Consider the following 19,878-nt stretch of genomic DNA (forward strand, 5'->3'; position numbering starts at 1 on the left):
TGGTCATCTTTCCATTTGATTATTGTTTATAGCCTTGCCTATATTTTCGCTGAACTATGTTTCTTTTTCTGATTTTCTTGTTGAACTCTAGTGGAGCAGTAAGCCTTTGACTATAATTTAAGTTAAAAATATCTTATCTCTGAAACAAGAATTAAAGATAGAGAGACAGAGGGAGAGAGGAAAGAATGAAGGGAGGGAGAAGGGGAAGAAACATCATCATATTCTTAGAATTATGTCTTCTAATTACAAAAAGAAAAAAGTCTCAAGGTATAAAAATATATATCTCCCATATTATTAGATAAATAAATTACTGTATGATAAATTAAAAAAGAAATAAATGAAATCCAGCCATGTTAGTCCTTAACATATACTCAATTTTGATGTAACTCATTTTTTAAATTTTGTTTTCAAAGTTATACAGCAGGACTTTAGACAAAACCTTAAGCAAATTGTGTATTAATAGTGAAGTCAAAGTTACATATTTGCAAGCAATTAAATGTCAAAAAAGAATGTATATTTAGACCAGGGGTCAGATAATTACTGCTCAGAGGCAGTTCTAGCCTGCCATCTACTTTTGTATAGCCTATGAGCTAAGATTGGTCTTTACATTTTTAAATTACTTAAAAAATCATATTTCATGACATGTTAATGTTAAATGAAATCCAAATTTTTCTTCCTTCCTTCTTTCCTTCCTTCCTTCCTTCCTTCCTTCCTTCCTTTTTTTTTTTTTTTTTTTTTTTTGACAGGCAGAGTTAGTGAGAGAAAGAGAGAGAGAAAGGTCTTCCTTTTTCCGTTGGTTCACCCTCCAGTGGCCGCCACAACCAGTGCATTGCAGCTGGCACTTCACTGATCCAAAGCCAGGAGCCAGGTGCTTCCTCCTGGTCTCTCATGTGGGTGCAGGGCCCAAGGACCTGGGCCATCCTCCACTGCACTCCTGGGCCACAGCAGAGAGCTGGACTGGAAGAGGAGCAACTGGGATAGAATCCAGCGCCCCAACTGGGACTAGAACCCGGTGTGCCGGTGTCTCAGGCAGAGGATTAGCCTAGTGAGCTGCCTGGCCAGCAAATGAAACCCAAATTTTTAATGTACATTAATAAAGTTTCATTGACACATGTGTACTCACACACACACATATACATACATACACACACAAAAAGTGTCATCTAAGAGCATTTCTCTTCTGTATGTTCTGTCAGGGAAAATGGAGCTTATAGAGCAATAATACTATTGTGAACAATTTCATTCAATTCAATTCAATCAGACTTTAAAGATTTCTACACTAGGCATGGCACTTCTGCCCTGAGAATGTACGCTTTGCTGAGTCATATTGAGTTTTTTCTCCTTAGTGCTTTTTAATACTGCGCAGGTCGTGAGGGCCTAGCAGGTTACAGAGAAGAGTTGCACGGTATTGCAAATTGGCATAATGGGTTGTGAGACTGTTGCTCAAAAAACTCATGTGGGACATGAGAACAAGAAAATGCCTGGTTTAAAAGATTCCACATTGAAGGCTGGCGCCGTGGCTCACTAGGCTAATCCTCCACCTTGTGGTGCCGGCACACTGGGTTCTAGTCCCGGCCGGGGTGCCGGATTCTGTCCCGGTTGCCCCTCTTCCAGGCTAGCTCTCTGCTGTGGCACAGGAGTGCAGTGGAGGATGGCCCAAGTGCTTGGGCCCTGCACCCCATGGGAGACCAGGATAAGCACCTGGCTCCTGCCATTGGATCAGCATGGTGCTCTGGCCACGGTGCGCCAGCCGCAGTGGCCATTGGAGGGTGAACCAACGACAAAGGAAGACCTTTCTCTCTCTCTCTCTCACTGTCCACTCTGCCTGTCAAAAAAAAAAAATTCCACTTTGATTCGATGATGGATTACTGATTAGTATTCCAAATCTCAGCCGTGTGTACTAACATAGCATCAGTTATACTGTGCTCCTCCATTTGTATGTTTATTTGTGGTTTAAGGTTTGTTTGTTATCTGCTAAGTCCCAGTAGAAAGCCAAGTTTCATTTCATAAATTATTAATAGCAGAAAAAGCATAGTTTTGCTTTAAACTCTCATGATTTCCTTTTTCATATAAATTGTTTTTAGCAGCATTGTATATGCTACAACTAAAAAGCTGACAAGATAGGGAAATTATGATCCCTATCTGGATTAGTTTCTCTCACTGCAAAACTTACTTACAGATGGAAGTCTTTTAGATATGTGGGGGAAAGATGCATGGCAGCACATGCAAATGTAGCACATATTGCCTTCTGGGACTCAAGATTAAAAATTGCTATTAGGGTGCATTAATAAATGGAAGGGATATCCCGACACATGCAAGACCACTGGACTCCAAGAAATTTTTTGTATGTGTTGTTCCCTTCCTTTCGTTATCTTTCCATTCTTCTGGAGTATAAGACCCTACAGTGATATTTAAAGCACACATTGCTCCTTCCTTTTCAAGTCCTGTTAGTATGTTATTAGCCATAAAACGGGAATGCAATCCTGGCCTTTCTGAGAAACTTAGCTCAGTCATATAAGGAGGTGGATTCTGTTACAAGATAAAAATTTCATTTCAAGATGATAATTGTGAGAGCCTGTTTTGAATAAAGGGAGAAGTTTAAATGGATTGGGATGTTGTTTCTAGGTGTCCTCTGCATCTTCCAATAAGTCCATGTTCTTGAAATTATTCTTTTTTCTTGTCCAAGTTATCACTTAAGTAAACTTTACTAGGAGGACCTACCAATTCAATAAACACAATTAGTGTTGATTATTAGACAATCTAGATGTAAATTTTTAATTTAGTTTTTAACCAACCTGGGATATCAGTGATGAATACTGTAAGGACAACCATAGACAATTACTAGGTTTCTGTCTGCCTGCAAAGAGAAGTATTTGAACTTTTTCCAGCTTTCTGGTTGGCATTAGACAAGCCTCAGGCTTTGACTTCTTAGCCTTCCTCTGTTCTATGGCAAGCTCAGCATGCTCCCTCCTTAAAGCACTGTCCTTAACAAAGCATACTATTTCACTAGCAAGAAGGTTTCATTTCACTAGTTATTTGCCACTCTGTGCACTATGAGCCATCAAGATCTTGCCTGTAGTGTTTACTGCTGTCCACCTCTACCTAGTCAGATCATGAGCCCCAGATTCTCCCCATTCCCCAGAGGGGCTGCTGCCAACATCCCAGGCCAGAATTGTGCTTTCTGTGTCACTCACACTCCTCAGACAATAGGCAACTACTCTAGGTAATTGAAATTAAAATGACTTTATAGAAATTTGGTTTAACTTAGGTAAAAAAAAAAAAAACCTTCTTAAATAAAAAAGAATGCTAGATAAATAAACCACAAAATGATGGTGAGGTTGAAGAACTAAACTTAGGATATGGTCATACTAACAAGGAAGCTGTAGTCATGATAAGAATCTAATTTCCTTTGATGCTACACACTATAGCATTGCAGCTAGATTGCAGCCATCTCAGGATTTAGCCTCAGATACTGGCCATACCCTCCCTATATGGTAAGGGAGGAAGGGAGGTTATGGTTTCCATGGTGGGAGGAAATGTCAGCACTTTCAGGCCAACTCACACGAAGGGATTCTTTCAACACAGGAAAAGGGATGGGAAGCATTACTCAAATGACAAACCAATGGATGGTGTGGCGCCATATATTAAGCGGCCACAGGGGGTACCTGCATCCGGTACCAGAGTGCCTGGATTGAGTTCTGGCTGCTCCACTTCCAGCCCAGCTTCCTGTTAGTGCACATTCTGGGATGCAGCAGATGATGGATCAAGTACCTGGATCCCAGCCGCTCACATGGGAGACTTGGATGGAGTTCCTGGCTCTTGGCTTCAATCTGGCCCAGCCCTTGCTATTGCAGGCATTTAGGGAGTTAACTAGCAGATGGAAAGTAAGTCACTCTCTCCTTCTCTGCCTTTCAAATAAATAGAAACAAAAAAGTTTTAGAAAAAGATGATATTTTATTCCACCAACTCCATACATACTTTATGATGAGGGAATGAGAAAGTGCATTTGATGTAGCCCTAATGTTGTATATGATACATAGTGCTAAAACATTTTGTTATTAGTTATTGATAAGGGCTGGAAAGCTTAAGAACATTTCAAATTATAAACAAGAGTCATTTTTAGCCAGCGCTGCGGCTCACTAGACTAATCCTCTGCCTTGTGGTGCCGGCACACTGGGTTCTAGTCCCGGTCGGGGCGCTGGATTCTGTCCCGGTTGCCCCTCTTCCAGGCCAGCTCTCTGCTGTGGCCAGGGAGTGCAGTGGAGGATGGCCCAAGTCCTTGGGCCCTGCACCCCATGGGAGACCAGGAGAAGCACCTGGCTCCTTCCTTCGGATAGGCGCGGTGCGCCGGCCGCAGCACACCGGCCGTGGCGGCCATTGGAGGGTGAACCAATGGCAAAGGAAGACCTTTCTCTCTGTCTCTCTCTCTCTCTCACTGTCCACTCTGCCTGTCAAAAAATTAAAAGAGTCATTTGTATAAATTTTGTAAATGTATCATGTATAAATATGCATTTATGTCTTTGTTACAAGTATTTAAATATTTTGATGCTTATTAGGAATAAAATATGTCCTAGGTCTTTGGGCTTGAACTGACTATACTACCCGTATCCTAGGGTCTCCAGCCAGCCACCAACCTGACTTGGGACTTCTCAGCTGTCATAACTGTGTGAGCCAGTTACTGCTTCTTATATCTATAGCTATGTATATACAATGATTATGTCACAATATAGATTTTATAGAAAGGGCATACATTATGATTATGATACTAAGATTTTGAAAGTTAGCACTCAGATGTTAAATAGATAGAAATACATAGGTTTGTTCGAAATCAGTTGAAACCAATTTCTGTATTCATTGATGAGGCATGAGACTTTGGATCCACTAGGGATTCTGTACACCGAGTCACTCAAAGTTCATAGGTCTTTAACCACTTTAGCTAGTTAGATCCACTGTGCTAGAGACCAGTGTTCAGTTTTCCTACCACCTAGGCAGGTGCTGATGGAAGTGAAAACTCTCCTTACCTACAGCCTACATCATAAGAGGGAAATTGCCTGTTCACTCCTGGGTTGTTTGTGTCTGTTTAGTTGTTACTAGATGCTATTAGCAGGGATTTACTAGCAGAGGAGCTAGTTGATAGGACAGCTCAAGTTCAGATAGCCTAAACTCCTCTCTTTCTTCGTCTTTCTCCATCTAAACAATATTTGGAGAAATACTTGCTATAGAAATGATTTGTTGAAAAAGTCATTGTCAATGCATCTACATTATGGTGCTGTTTGGGACCATTCGATGCAACAAAGAAAGAACATGCTTGTACTATATAATAGCTATTTCTATGGTGAAATTTGCTGAAATAGAATTGATCCTTTGACTATATGTTCCCCAAATAGATGCTTCATATTAAATAGAAAATAGAACTCTGAAGAATAGAATATTTGTGATTTATTTATTTTACCAAAATTCTTGGATTTTTGTTGTTGTTTTGTGTGTTTTTTTCACAGTTTTCTGCCATTTACCAAGGGAATTACCATGACTGGTCATTTTTAAGTAGAAGCCAGGTTTCAGTCATTAAAAACAGATACACTGATTTTTATTTGATTTAACAAATTAATATTTAGGGGGAACTCTCTGCCCAGTTTTATTAGGTAAAACTCTAGTTTTCTTACAAGTAATAAAGGACATATGAAACTTCATTAGATATTTATCACAGCTTTATTTTGATGCTTTAATATGGAATTTAAATGCAACCAATGGCCTTAGGGTAGAGTTAAGAAACAGTACTTTGGGGAGGCTGATAAATCTGCCACCTACAATGCCAGCATCCCATATGGGCACCCACTGGAAATCCAGCTGCTCCACTTCTGATCCAGCTCCCTGCTAATTTGCTTTGGAAAACAGTGGAAGATGACCCAAGTCCTTGGGCCCCTGCACCCTCATAGGAGACTTGGATGAAGTTCCTGGCTCTTGTCCCAGCCCTGACTGTTTAGGCCTTTTAGGGAGTGATCCAGTGGATGGAAGATCTCTCTTTCTGTCTTCCCCTCCCTCTCTGTAACTCTGCCTTTCAAATAAATAAAATAAATCTTTAAAAAAGTAGAAACTAAACTTTTTACATTTTAAACACAGTCTGCTATATCTTAATTACTGATTGATATTAACAATGTACTTTTTAAGTATAAAATATAGTGAGACTCACCTTTAATGTAAAACTTAAACAAATGGATTCTCAAATTTATGCTTTATTTTTTAAATATTTTTATTTATTTGAAAGACAAGTTACAGAGAAAGAGAGAGATCTCCCATCTTCTGGTTTACTCCCCAAATGGCTATAATGGCCAGAGCTTGGCAGGCCAAAGCCAGGAGCCTGAAGCTCTTCAGGGTGTCCCACATGGGTGCAGGCACCCAAGCATTTGGGCCATCTTCTCCAGGTGTTCCCAGGCCATGAACTGGGAGCTAGATTGTAAATGGAGCAGCCAGGACACAAATTGGCACCCATTTGGGATGTGGCGTTGGTGGCAGTGGCTTTACCTGCTATTCCACAATGCTGGTCCCATCATTTTCAGATTTGATAAGCCACATTGGTCTAGGCATTGGTATAATTTATGTTCCCACTGATACTAACAAAAAACTCAATAATTTAAAATTATCAGGTAAATAATTTTGATGTATATATCATTCTAACAAGGTTGTAGAAGACACACACAAATTCTGCTTCTAAATCACTCTTAATACTAGATAGCAAAGCATGACATCCCTGCAGCAGAGAATGTGGAAAAATTCAAAGAAAAACAAATGCTAAAGGTTTCACGGATCAAACTTTAGTCAACAGGATCAATATTCATGACATGGTATTAGGCAAAAAATAGATTATAAAACATAATACAAATCCATTTGTATTCTGTTTATACTACTTGTACACTACAGATACATGAACATACAGCATATATGTACATATGATATACAGATGTAAATAATGTATGTGAAATGATAAGTGAGGAATGGTATATTTGGAAACTATCCAGGGATTGGCACCATTACCAAAGTCATAAATATAATATGCTCAAGGTTTTTGGTCAGCATTTGTTAGTTTCAGCAATAGTGACTGTGTAGCTAAGACAATGAATCCGTAGGCAGCTATATAGTGAGGTATGTATTCTAATATATGATGTTAACATCCAATAATTTTCTGTACATTGAGTAATGCTGTACATTGCAGAACTTGGAGGTAGTGCTCTTCAGAATATTCTTGTTTTCTTTTTTTTTCTTTCTTTTTTTTTTTTTGACAGGCAGAGTGGATAGTGAGAGAGAGAGAGACAGGGAGAAAGGTCTTCCTTTGCCATTGGTTCACCCTCCAATGGCCGCCGTGGCCAGCGCGCTGCGGCCGGCGCACCGCGATGATCCAATGGCAGGAGCCAGGTACTTCTCCTGGTCTCCCATGGGGTGCAGGGCCCAAGGACTTGGGCCATCCTCCACTGCACTCCCTGTTATTCAATGAGAAACAAGGATGCAAGAGGAGGCCGGCGCCATGGCTCAATAGGCTAATCCTCTGCCTGTGGCACCAGCACCCCGGGTTCTAGTCCTGGTCGGGGCACCAGATTCTGTCCCGGTTGCCCCTCTTCCAGGACAGCTCTCTGCTATTGCCAGGGAGTGCAGTGGAGGATGACCCAGGTCCTTGGGCCCTGCACCCCATGGGAGACCAGGAGAAGCACCTGGCTCCTGGCTTTGGATCAGCGCAGTGCACTGGCCGCAGCGGCCATTGGAGGGTGAAACCTTGGTAAAGGAAGACCTTTCTCTCTGTCTCTCTCTCTCTCACTGTCCACTCTGCCTGTCAAAAAAAAAAAAAGAAGGATGCAAGAGGAGAGGATAAGATTGTGGAGTTATTTTCAATGTTTTGCTGAAAAGGACCTGGAAGAATCTAAAGCAGTGGGACATAGAATTTATTATAGATATTTTATATTGTTGCATTATCGTGAACAATTTTTTATTGTTCTAGAGGTGTGTGTGTGTGTTTTAAACATCCTTCAGGTGGGAAATCCCAGCTGCACGGTGGTGACTGCTGCCACCTACAGACCAGATATTGGAAGTGGCTTGGCTCTTTTACTGTGGAGTCCTCAGACTCTGCCTGCAAACATCCCATGGAAGTACTTCTTGAAGGAAAAATTGAAAGGATTTCAGATGAAATAGTAAAGGTTCTAGAATAATATGAGAATTATCAATCACATTACCCAAACATATCTCTCTTATAGGATGTAGCAAACATGTCTGAGGATCAATATCTAATTGAGATTTCAAGTCAGACATGTTGACAATCAAGACTGGCCCAACTAACATTTCCTTCATTCACAGCTTCATTGGTAACTTTTTTCCAATGTCTACAATGGAGCTGTAAGGGAATAAATATATTTTGAACATAAGTTTGCTTCGGCACTGAAACACACACACACACACAAGGGTGAAGGGGTAAGAACATGATAGACAGACAGATGTACATATATGTACGAAGGGGCACAGGGATATAGACCAAAATACTTACACTGATTCCCTCTGAGTATTGATACTAATTTCATTCCCCCTTTGTACATTCCACTATGAACACATGAGCACTTCTAACTTGAAAGCAAAATTTTGAATATCAATGTCTCTATAACATAAAGTTTTCAAGTTTTGCTTTATTTGGAAAAGAGAATCTTTCAAATATTTCTACAAATACTTTAATTGTGATAAAAATTTTCAAACAACCAATTATATTAAAATATTTTAGAAAATTCACACAGGACTGTCTCTTTCCACTGACTACAAATAAGAGTTTCATTTCTCATGGTAACAATACTCACTAAATTTAATCAGTAACATGTCATAGCATTAAAATGTGAGATAATTTTAATAATTGTCAATTCTGGATAATCTTCATTAATGTATTAGTTAATATTGATTGAGTATGTGCCACAACAATGCAATCAACTTCCTGGATTGTAGGGATTCAAAGGTGAACTACACAAATCGCTGGCTCATGGACCTTGCAGCCTGGAAGGGATGTGGTCAATGACAGAAGCAGATGGAAGGCTGTGTCCTAGTGCTGCACTAGGGAAGGTTCTTGGTGTTCCAGCTAGGGTGGGAACAGAGTCAGGGAAAATCTACACATAAACTACGTTGAATTATTTTATGTAAGTTCTCAAGACTTCAGCGTTCAAATCTGATTATCAGTCCTGATTTTAATAAAGATTTCTTATGTCACTTCTGTATCCAGGCACTCATTTTCCTACAGCAATGAATTTTTAGAATGAAGACAAAATTATCTCCTTACAAAAGGAATTGTTTAAAGAGTGAGTTTATGATGCAGACTACTAATTTGCTGTACAGATTATGATTTCACTAGCAGTACAGTAGTTTCTTAGGTACTTAACAGCAATCTTACTTAGAAAATCACAGTGATTGAAAATTCCAGGCAGTGGAGCAGGTTTTTAGCCTAGTGGTTAATACACCTGCATTACATGTCAAAGTGCCTGGGTTGCTTTCCCAGCTCTGGCTCCTGACTACAGCTTGCCATCAATAGCAGTGATGGTTCAAGTAATTGGGTTCCTGCCACCCCTGTTGGAGACATGTATTACATTCCTGTCTCCTGTCTGGCACCATCCTAGTTCTAGCAATTTCAAGCATTTAGGGTGTGAGCCAACATGCAGCAGCTTTTTCTTTCTGTCCCTCTGTCTCACATACATACATAGATAAAACTCCCTGGAAATACAGCCTGTATTTTGCAGTCAAGAGATACAAGTACATATTGAGTGTTTACTAGATCCCAAGTAGTCGTGCTACATCAGATACACAACAAAGTCACCCCTGGGTTCTCCTCTTTCTGGCTGCCAATGCTTACTCTCAATATCTTGTCAGCTTGAATTAATTAGGAGGCTTCTAATGATGATTAATGGACTTGTTTCCCATGTAGGTGAGAATTGTTAGCATTGATGACTCATCTTGAAGTTCCTCATCTCTTTGAAAGCCTTTTTATTCATACTGATTTTCTAAACCTCTATTTTTCCTTGGTTTGGGAACAGGTCAACGAAGGGTGATATTTAAAATGTTCTCTGTTCAGTTAGGCTCAATGAAGGGTGATATTTAAAATGTTCTCTGTTCAGGGCCGGCGCCGTGGCTCACTAGGCTAATCCTCCGCCTAGCGGCACCGGCACACCGGGTTCTAGTCCTGGTTGGGGCGCCGGATTCTGTCCCGATTGCCCCTCTTCAAGGCCAGCTCTCTGCTGTGGCCAGGGAGTGCAGTGGAGGATGGCCCAGGTTCTTGGGCCCTGCACCCCATGGGAGACCAGGAAAAGCACCTGGCTCCTGGCTCCTGCCATCGGATCAGCGCGGTGCGCCGGCCGCAGCGCGCTGGCCGTGGCGGCCATTGGAGGGTGAACCAATGGCAAAGGAAGACCTTTCTCTCTGTCTCTCTCTCTCACTGTCCACTCTGCCTGTCAAAAAAAAAAAAAAATGTTCTCTGTTCAGTTAGGCACACGCATCAGTTCATTGGGCACAGACACTAGCCAGTCAGTCCCAGGACCTCATCAATCAGAATGGTCCAGGTGAACACCAACGTAGTCATTAGTCTTCTTTGAGTACAAGTAATCACCGTGAGTTTTGGGTTTTCACCTGTGTCTGTTTAATTTTTTTTTTTTTGACAGGCAGAGTGGACAGTGAGAGAGAGAGAGAGAAAGGGCTTCCTTTGCCATTGGTTCACCCTCCAATGGCCACTGTGGCTGGCACACTGTGACCGGCGCACCGCACTGATCCGATGGCAGGAGCCAGGTACTTCTCCTGGTCTCCCATGGGGTGCAGGGCCCAAGGACTTGGGCCATCCTCCACTGCACTCCCTGGCAATATCAGAGAGCTGGCCTGGAAGAGGGACAACCGGGACAGAATCTGGTGGCCCGACCGGGACTAGAACCTGGGGTGCTGACGCTGCAAAGTGGAGGATTAGCCTAGTGAGCCACGGCGCCGGCGTCTGTTTATTTTCATCCACTGATTCATGCACATGTTGGATCGATGGGAACTTCCTGGGTCCCTGCTTCCTCCTTGGCTCTCCCTGATGTTGGTGAGCTCCAGAACCTCTTCACCAGGTTTGCCTACTTGTTACCCTGTATTTTTCTGTGTCTTGCTTTGATAGCCTTGGATTCTAGAATCTTTCTACCAGCCTCATCCTCTGGTATCTGATTTTTCTACCATTAACTCTTGTTAACTCAAAAGCTGTCTGCAACAAATGCCTCCAGTTTATACTGAACAGGAGGAAGGAAGTGTCTTGGGCAAGGGCACAAAACTTGAAGAAGGGGAATCACAATTCTAATCCATATGAGTGTGAATGCAATGCTCTTGCTCTTAAAGATTAGCTTTTCCACAACCTATTGTTTTTTATTTCTTCCCACAGCTATTGCTTTTCCACAACCTGGGCCTGCCATCTCTTCCCCAGGCCATCTGCCTTCCTTCCATTGAGACAGAATTACTCATTGGCCTCAGATACATTACCTTGTACCAAACCAAGCCAGAGAAAGAGGACTAGCTGGCGATTGCTTAATCTGGGAAGGTAATCTTTCTAGGTGACTCAGAATTTCCTGTTTGTAATTCTAACTCAGCTATTCACAAATTTATGCTCCATGTGAACCTAATCCCTAAATCTCAGTTTTCTCATCAATAAAATAAAGATATCTATCCAAGAAAATTCTGACAAAATATGTGCTCAAAAAAGAGTGACTATTTAAATATGTCAGAACAGTTTTTATTTAAACAAAATCTCTTGGAAATGATGGATTAATGATGAAAATAAATCTTTGATGGAAGAATGGACATGGGATATTTGAATTACATTTCCTTCTAACCATAGAGCTCCTCTGCCTTGACCTTAGTGATCATGTCATTCAAAGCCCTTTAAACAAAGAAAATCTGCACACTAATTAACAAGATAAATAGAAAAACAAAGCAATAAAATACACTAAGATAATTCTGGGCAGATTTGCTGGTCACGGTGGATACTTTCTTCACTTTGTTGAATATCCAACTCAAAAGAGTTGGCTCTCCACAGAGCTAAGCAGGGCTCATTTGCCAAGAGGGATAAATAATGCCCCAAATGCCAAAGGAGTAAAGTCAATCCAAGGTCCCTTTTCTGTCATTTTGCCATTTAAAAATTATCTACCTATCAACCGATAGAATAAATAAAGGGGAGAGTGATCCAACATGGGAAGTGAGATACTCAGCAGACTCATAGAATGGCGGATGTCCTAAATAGCACTCTGGCCTCAGAATCAGCCCTAAAGGCACTCGGATCTGGCTGAAAAGCCAATGAGAGTATTTCTGGCATGGAAAGCCATGACACTCTGGCAAAAAGATCTCTGTGAGTGAGATCCCAGTGGAAAGAACAGGTCTTCAAAGAGGGAGGTGCCTTTCTCTGAAGGGAGGAGAGAACCTCCACTTTGACTATGACCGTGTCTAAACAAGATAAGAGTCGGAGAACTCAAGGGGCTTCCATAGCCTTGGAAACTCATAACTGGTGCATAGGGAGATTACTGATGCCATAAACAGGAGTGTCAATTGGTAAAGTCAACAACAGGAGTCACTGTGCACTTACTCCTCATGTAGGATCTCTGTCCTTAACGTGCTGTACACTGAGGCTTAATGCTATAACGAGTACTCAAACAGTATATTTCACTTTGTGTTTCTATGGGGGTGCAAACGACTGAAATCTTTACTTAATGTACACTAAACTGATCTTCTGTAAAAAAAAAAAAAAAAAAAAGAAAAGAAATTATCAATTCCCAACTTGACTCTCACTGGGATTAAACATGACAATAGGTCTGATCTGATTTCATCATCATTTAAAAAAAAATCATCTATTATTTTTCACTTTATGTTTCTGTGTGGGAGCAAACTGTTGAAATACTTACTTAAGGTATACTAAGCTGATCTTCTGTATATTAAGATAATCGAAAATGAATCTTGATGTGAATGGAAGGGGAGAGGGAGTGGGAAAGGGGAGGGTTGTGGGTGGGAGGGACGGTATGGGGGGGGGAAGCCATTGTAACACATGAGTCGTACTTTGGAAATTTATATTCATTAAATAAAAGATTAAAAAATAAAATAAAATAAAATAAAAAAAATTATCTACCTATCTATACAAAGGGCCTCTTTTTTGAGTTATTGATAAAGTTAAGAAATGACTCACAGAGGTCTACAGAACCTGAGGTTCTTGCCCAGATGCAGGTTTGGTCTTGCCTGGCCCCTGAGCTAAATTAGATGAAGCCTGGTGCCTTCATCACTGAAAGCAGGTGCCTGGCTGGACTGTTGCTGTCCTAAGGCTGGTATCTGTTGTCCATGGAGTTGTAGGCCCTCAGTAAGGCCTGTGATTGCTTGAGGTTCTCCCCTGGTTTCTGATTTACAGCCAGAAATCTCTTCCAAGCCTGGAAGACTTGGTTGCTCCCTAATTATTTCATCGAAACCTGAGTACTGAGGTTGGTTTCAGCTGTGCTTTCCAGCTGGTTGCATCCGGTGCACTTTCTCTTTCCTATGCCATCTGTAAAATGAAACCTCCTGGAACATAAAGGAACCCACACATCACATTCAGCCAATGTCAGAGACTTTTTCCCCTCTGCATCTTAGAGTTGCAATCCACTTTGATGCCAAAACTGTGCTGTTGAGTTTTTAACCCCTCTGAGCTTTGGCATTAGGATTGTTAGTCTTTTCTTGGGGACAGTTCTAACATCGGGTTTGGCTTCTTCACTTACAACCCTGTCTATAATTGGTTTATCCTAGTTCTCTAAATAGCAGATACTTATAGACTTGCTTTTGTATTTCTATTATTCTTAGGGATGAGCATTATTTTCTCTCTGTTTACTTATTCCCATGACTCTAAATTAAAAAAAAAAAGATTTATTTACTTCTTTGAAAGGCAGAGTTACAGAGAGAGAGAAAGAGAGAGAGATCTCCCATCAACCAGCTTCAACAGCTGGAACTGGGTCAGAGTGAAGCCATGAACCTGGAGCTCCACCTGAGTCTCTTACATGAGTTGCAAGAGCCCAAGTTCTTGGGCCATCTTCTGCTACTTTTTAGGCACATTAGCAAGAAGCTGGATTGGGAATGGAGTAACCAAGACTCCAATTAGCATTGATATGAGATGCCAGCATTGCTGGCAGCAGCTTAACCTGCTGCATCAGAACATTGGCCCCAACTCCATCTTTTAAGTTTTGTCTTATATATGTGATGTTCAAAGCTCCTTGCTGGCATGAGCCATATATACTAGGTGTTCTTGATCTCCAACTCTGCCAAGTCACTTTGATACTTCTCAGTAGTTACATATGTGAGATAAAATAGAAAAAAAACAATAACAACACTGTGTTGAGTATAAATGCTACACATATGGATAGGTTTCTTACCTGATACGTAAGTTACATATAACAATTTGAGTCTTTTGAAACTGTGCAAATAAACCCTGTGTATGACTTTGCAATTGCCTTCAGGCTACAACAAAGCATTCAGATCAAGAATGACTCATACTTTCCTGTTTTCTACATCTCACTTGTCCTCTTTTAACACTGCATGTTGGCTTTCTATCTCACACCCAGTGTGAGATGATTGAATTCAGTCTCACAAGTTATTTATTGCTGTGACTTGAACACTGAGCAATGAAATATGCAGAAGCTTTGGTAGACTCTCTGTGTTGCATTCAAGATTGAGTTACCAAAGTAAAAGTACCTTTATTAGCATTTACCAAGGTCTCATGGCCAAAGATAATTTATAGTATTTATGCATGAAGTTATCATTGAAGAATCAATATGGACTGTATCTTATGTTTTAGACACTGTGTTACTAAACTGACAAAGAAGAGTTCTGGAAAACCCACAGTTTTTCTTTGAAGTTCTTCTAATTCTTTTTTTTAAAGACTTATCTATTAGAAAGACAGGGATAAAAAGAATCAGAGAGATGGAAAGAGATCTTCTATCTACTGTTTCACTCCCCAGATGGCTGCAACAGCCAGAGCATGTCTATTCCAAAGCCAGGAACCTCTTCTAGGTCTCCCACATGGGTGGAGGGGCCCAAGCACTTGTGCCATTTTCTGCTGCCTTCCCAGGTGCATTAGCAGGGAGCTTGATTGGAAGTGGAGCAGCCAGGACTCCAACTGGTGCCCATATTGGATGTTTGAGATGCCTGCACTGCAGGCAGAGGCTTAACCTTCTATGCCCTAGCATGGCCTTGTTCTTCTAATTCTCAATTCTGGGGTCCTTGAAAAGGTTATCACACCAACAATGTTTCTTCGTTTCTATTTCCTGAAGTTTTCATTCACTTCTAAGTCAACCATGGAGGCTATATTATTATAATTTTTTAAATGTTTTACTTGAGTTAACTTTAAAAGATTAGGTTTTATAATCTTTCTACATTCATAGTAGAAGTTTCTATCTTAGGAACATTTTTTTTTTTTACTCTAAATTTCAATGTGTGTTATAAAGAGCTTTCTTAATGTAGAAACAAGTCTAGATAGTTTTTGACTTTTGAACCTTTGTGATATCTGGTAGATAGTTCAAAGTCAATAAAAAACTTGCTGGATAAATATTACCTTAAGGAATTATATGAAACTGAACACAAAGTGAATAACTTTGGTTTGAGATATAGAAAGAAGACTGAATTTAACACAATATCTTTTTAAAAAGGTTTATTTGTGTTTTTGAACAGCAGAGGTAAATAGTGAGAGGTAGTGGCAGAGAGTTCTTCCATTTGTTGATTCACTCCTCATATGGCCTCAATGGCTGTGGTTGGGCCAGGCCAAAGTCAGGAGCCAGGAACCAGGACGCCATCTGGGTCTCCCATTTGGGTGGCAGGGGCCCAAGCTATTGAATCACCTTTGTCTGCCTTCCCAGGCACATAACAGGGAGCTGGATCACAAATGGAGCAGCTGGTACTCAAACCAGTTTCCATATTGGATGCCAGCATTGCAGGCAGCAGCTTAACCTGCTGTGCCACAACACCAACCCTGAAATATTTTATGTTCTTATGATGCTGATGGTGATGTGAGTTAAAGATTTAAGCATTCATGTATTCAGCACAAATATTGCACTCCTACTATGTACCAGGCACCCTCCCAAGTACTGGTCTACATTAATGGATATGCTATGAAGGATGCCTGTTTCTTGGAGTATGTATTCTGTTTCTTGGAGTATGTATTCAAGTGTATTAAAGAAATCCTAAATTACCAACTACTTACTATGTACACACACTATGATTAGTGCTTTACATGGATTGTTACCTAGTCTTCAAAGCCACTATTATCAATATCTTGTCTGGAACCTATGACAAGAGTGGTTGGTAACACATAAACTTACATGGTAAGTGGAAAAACCAAGATTTCTATCTAAAATGTGAAACTCCAGTACTGCTGGGTTAAATAAATAAACAAATAAATAAAGACAAATTCTTTCCTCCCTTCCATATAATTAGTAGCTAAGGAATAAATGGAATAAGCTGCAAGAAGGTCAATATTTCAGGTATTCCCTAAGCTACCAAAACATTCCTGTGAGTTTGTAATACTAGGATAATGTGAGTGGAGAAAGCAGGCAGTATTAGAAGCAGAGATTCATAATGACTCAATCTCTGCAAATAGCACAAGGATCAACTTGCTTCTTCATCCAACAGCACATTCACTACAAACAAGCATGTCCATAGCAGGACTTCCAACTCCTTTCTCCTCCTTGGCATTTTGCATTTCATGAGTCAGAAGTGTCCCCGGGAGAAAATCATTAAGGTTATACTAAGCAAAAGAAAATCAGGTTGTGGGTCACTTGGATTGGCCATCTGCAGAGCTTTATACAGCCCTGGATTCAAACAATGAGGAACCATTTCTTTTTGTGCTACTTTTTTTTTTTTTTTTTTCCAGTTGAAAGTCTGAGAATGAAAACCAAGTTGATGAATGGAGGAACATCGCCTGCTTCCTGCTGAGAGTCACTGATCACCGAGCAGAGGAAAATCTTCCTCTCATTGGGATCATCTACCAGACATGAAAAGGGGTATGAGAGGAGATTTTATTTATGTGTCTTCTGAAAAAGTATCACCCACACCCTACATTAAGGTTAACAAACTTCCTCAGGAGACCACACTCCATTTGCCTAGAGCAAAACTGATCTCTTTTCCATTTTCTTTCCTCTAATGTGAGCAGATGTTTCTTTTCAAATCAAAATGTCCTAAGTCTTTGACTTATGTAGTAGCCTGTGAACTTCAGAGCATAAACCACACAACACTGAAAGAAAACTAAATATTCTACTCAGTTTAATTAACCAGATGGCAAATAAGCTAAATGCAGAACGTGCTATTACCACTAACATAATCCATCAAAATAAGCAAAGTAAAACAGAAGAGGGAAATCTGAATGAATGAAGTTTCCATTTATACTTGGGGCTTGGAATAGAAATTATGTGAGTTATTCTAGCATTTCCCTACAGATAAAATTGAGGATGTTTTTCCCAATGTTGTTATTGCAGTGCCTAGAGGTCATATAGTTTATATTACTTGTGTTTGAGACACAAATAAGCAATTGGTCTCTTCATTATTTTGTTCTTTTACTTAGAAGATTAGCTAAATTAAGGGGTATTTAACTAGCACCCAGATAATGCCAGCTACGTCTCTGTCCACTCTCTCTGATAGGTAACATATCTTCTGCAAATTGTCCTTGGGGAAGAATATATTTATTTCTTACTACAGAAATACACATCAATACACAAAATGGAATATTATTCATCCTTAATAGAAATGAGATTCTGATATTTGGTACCATATGGATGACCTTTAAAACATCATTTTAAATGAAATTAGCCTGGCACAAAAAATGAATACTGTATGATCCTACTTCTGTGAGGAACCCGAACAAGCAAATTTACAGACAGAAAGTAGCCTAGAGCCTCTTAGGGGTTGGAGGCAATAGGAAGTGGGGTGTTTATTGGCGAATGTACTCAGAGGTTCCGTTTGGGATTGGAAAGTATTTTGGAGATGATAGTTGTGGTGGTGATGGTTTCATAACAATGTGAATATACTTAATGCCATTGAACAATACACCTAAAATGTTTGAAATGGTCAATTTTACATTGCATATATTCTTTTATCTAAGATTTATTCATCTATTTGAAAGGCAGAGTTAGAGAGAGTGAATCTTCCACATGCTGATTCACTCCCCAAATGGCCACAAGAGCCTGGGCTGGGCCAGGCTGAAGCCAGGATCCAGGAGATTCTTCCTGGTCTTCCACAAGGATGTAAGGATCCAAGGATCCAAGGTCTAGGGCCATCTTCTGCTACTTCCCCAGGTACATTAGCAGGGAGCTGGATTGGAAGTGAAAGATCTGGGACTTGAGCTGGCATCCATATGGGATGCTGGCACTGCAGACAGTGGCTTAACCTGCTGTGCCACAGTACTGACCCAAATTGCATATATTCTACCAGATATTTTTTGAGAGCAGGATTTTTTTAATGGATTTATTTATTTTATTTAAAAGGCAGAAAAAGAGATCTTCTATCTTCTGGTTTACTCCCCAAATGGCCACAACAGCCAGAACTGGACCAGAATGAAGGTAGGGGCCTGAAATTCCATCCAGGTCTTCTATGTTGGGGGAGCAGGTATGCAACCACTTGTGCCATCTTTCACTGCTTTCCCAGGCACATTAGAAGGGAGCTGGATTGGAAGCAGAGCAGCCAGGACTCAAACTTATGCCCATTTGGGATGCCACTGTTGCTGGCAGCAGCTTAGCATGCTAAGCCACATCACTGGTTCCTCTACCACAGTTTTTGTTGTCAAAAATATACGTGTCAACGTATCTTTTACATACTTGGCCTAGCAGGTAGAAATATCCTGTCAAAATGCATTATTAAAAATTCAAATTCTAAATTCTATATGTTGGGAAGTTAAAGTAGCTCTGGAAACCTTTAAGAAATTAAGAGTTAGGGGAAGGCACAGAGAAAGAAATGGTGGGTACCAGTTCTATTAACCAGAAAAGCTTTGAACAGCCCAAGGAGATCTATGATTCTGAAAGCCCCTCATAAACTCTAATGTGGGCAATATACATAGAAGCATTTTGACTTTGATTTAAAATCAAAGTAATCCCAGTTACCATTTTTCCAATTCTCTTTATTGTGGTTATATATATATATATAAACATATAAGTTAGCATCTCAACCAACTTGAATATACAGTGGTATTATACATTTATAATGTTGTGCCACCATCTACTTCCAGAGTTCTACACCTGTTAAACAATAGCTCCCTATGCCTTCTTTGCCCTCAGCACTTAGAAACCACAATTCTACTTTATTTCTTAATGATTTTCATTCCCTTAAGAACTTAACATAAGTGGAATCATACAGTGTGTGTTTTGTGAGAAAATATAAAATACCGAATCCTTATGGGATTTCTTTGGGTGAGCCGTTATGTGGCATAAGCTTTCTCTTCTGTAGACAATTTGTTTTTTCAATCCTTAAGGCTATCAGGCTTTGAAAAAAGTTTGTTCATTCCTTGAGATATTAAAATAACTTGATGTATAAGCAGACATATGACAAGCAATTACATAAGAAGCTGAGGTTCAGTCGAAAACAGGCAGCCAACCATTCTGTCTAGGGTCAAATGTGGCAAATGCCAAGCTTTAACCAATCCAGTTATCTTGTACCTTGCCTCTGTTTTCAGTATTTCTCTGCCCCTTTTCTGTTTAATTGTTCCCCAGCCACATAGCAGCCTTGGAGTCATTCTGAACCTCTTGTAGTTCTGGAGGATATCTAATTTGTAAATTGTTCCTTGCTCAATTAAACTCTGTAGAATTAATAGCCTGAAGTTTTTCAGTTAACAAGCATTATAACAAGAATGTGGAAATAATGCAATGTCTA

At 40.2% G+C, this 19,878-nt stretch overlaps 1 long non-coding RNA gene across 2 annotated transcripts in view; it reads left to right on the plus strand.

Moving 5' to 3' along the window:
- Positions 1-10,706: 10,706 nt before the first annotated feature.
- Positions 10,707-19,878, plus strand: part of LOC149122607 (uncharacterized) — a 43,172-nt gene continuing 34,000 nt past the window's right edge. For both annotated transcript variants that reach the window (XR_016219027.1, XR_016219026.1), the window contains exons 1-4: positions 10,707-11,102; positions 11,408-11,563; positions 16,902-17,024; positions 18,501-18,575. This is a non-coding gene — a long non-coding RNA (uncharacterized LOC149122607). The remainder of the gene's footprint in view (positions 11,103-11,407; positions 11,564-16,901; positions 17,025-18,500; positions 18,576-19,878) is intronic.

The sequence above is a fragment of the Oryctolagus cuniculus genome, chromosome 13, assembly GCF_051225735.1.
Source record: "Oryctolagus cuniculus isolate XC-2025 breed Fujian yellow rabbit chromosome 13, ASM5122573v1, whole genome shotgun sequence".
Taxonomy (NCBI): domain Eukaryota; kingdom Metazoa; phylum Chordata; class Mammalia; order Lagomorpha; family Leporidae; genus Oryctolagus; species Oryctolagus cuniculus.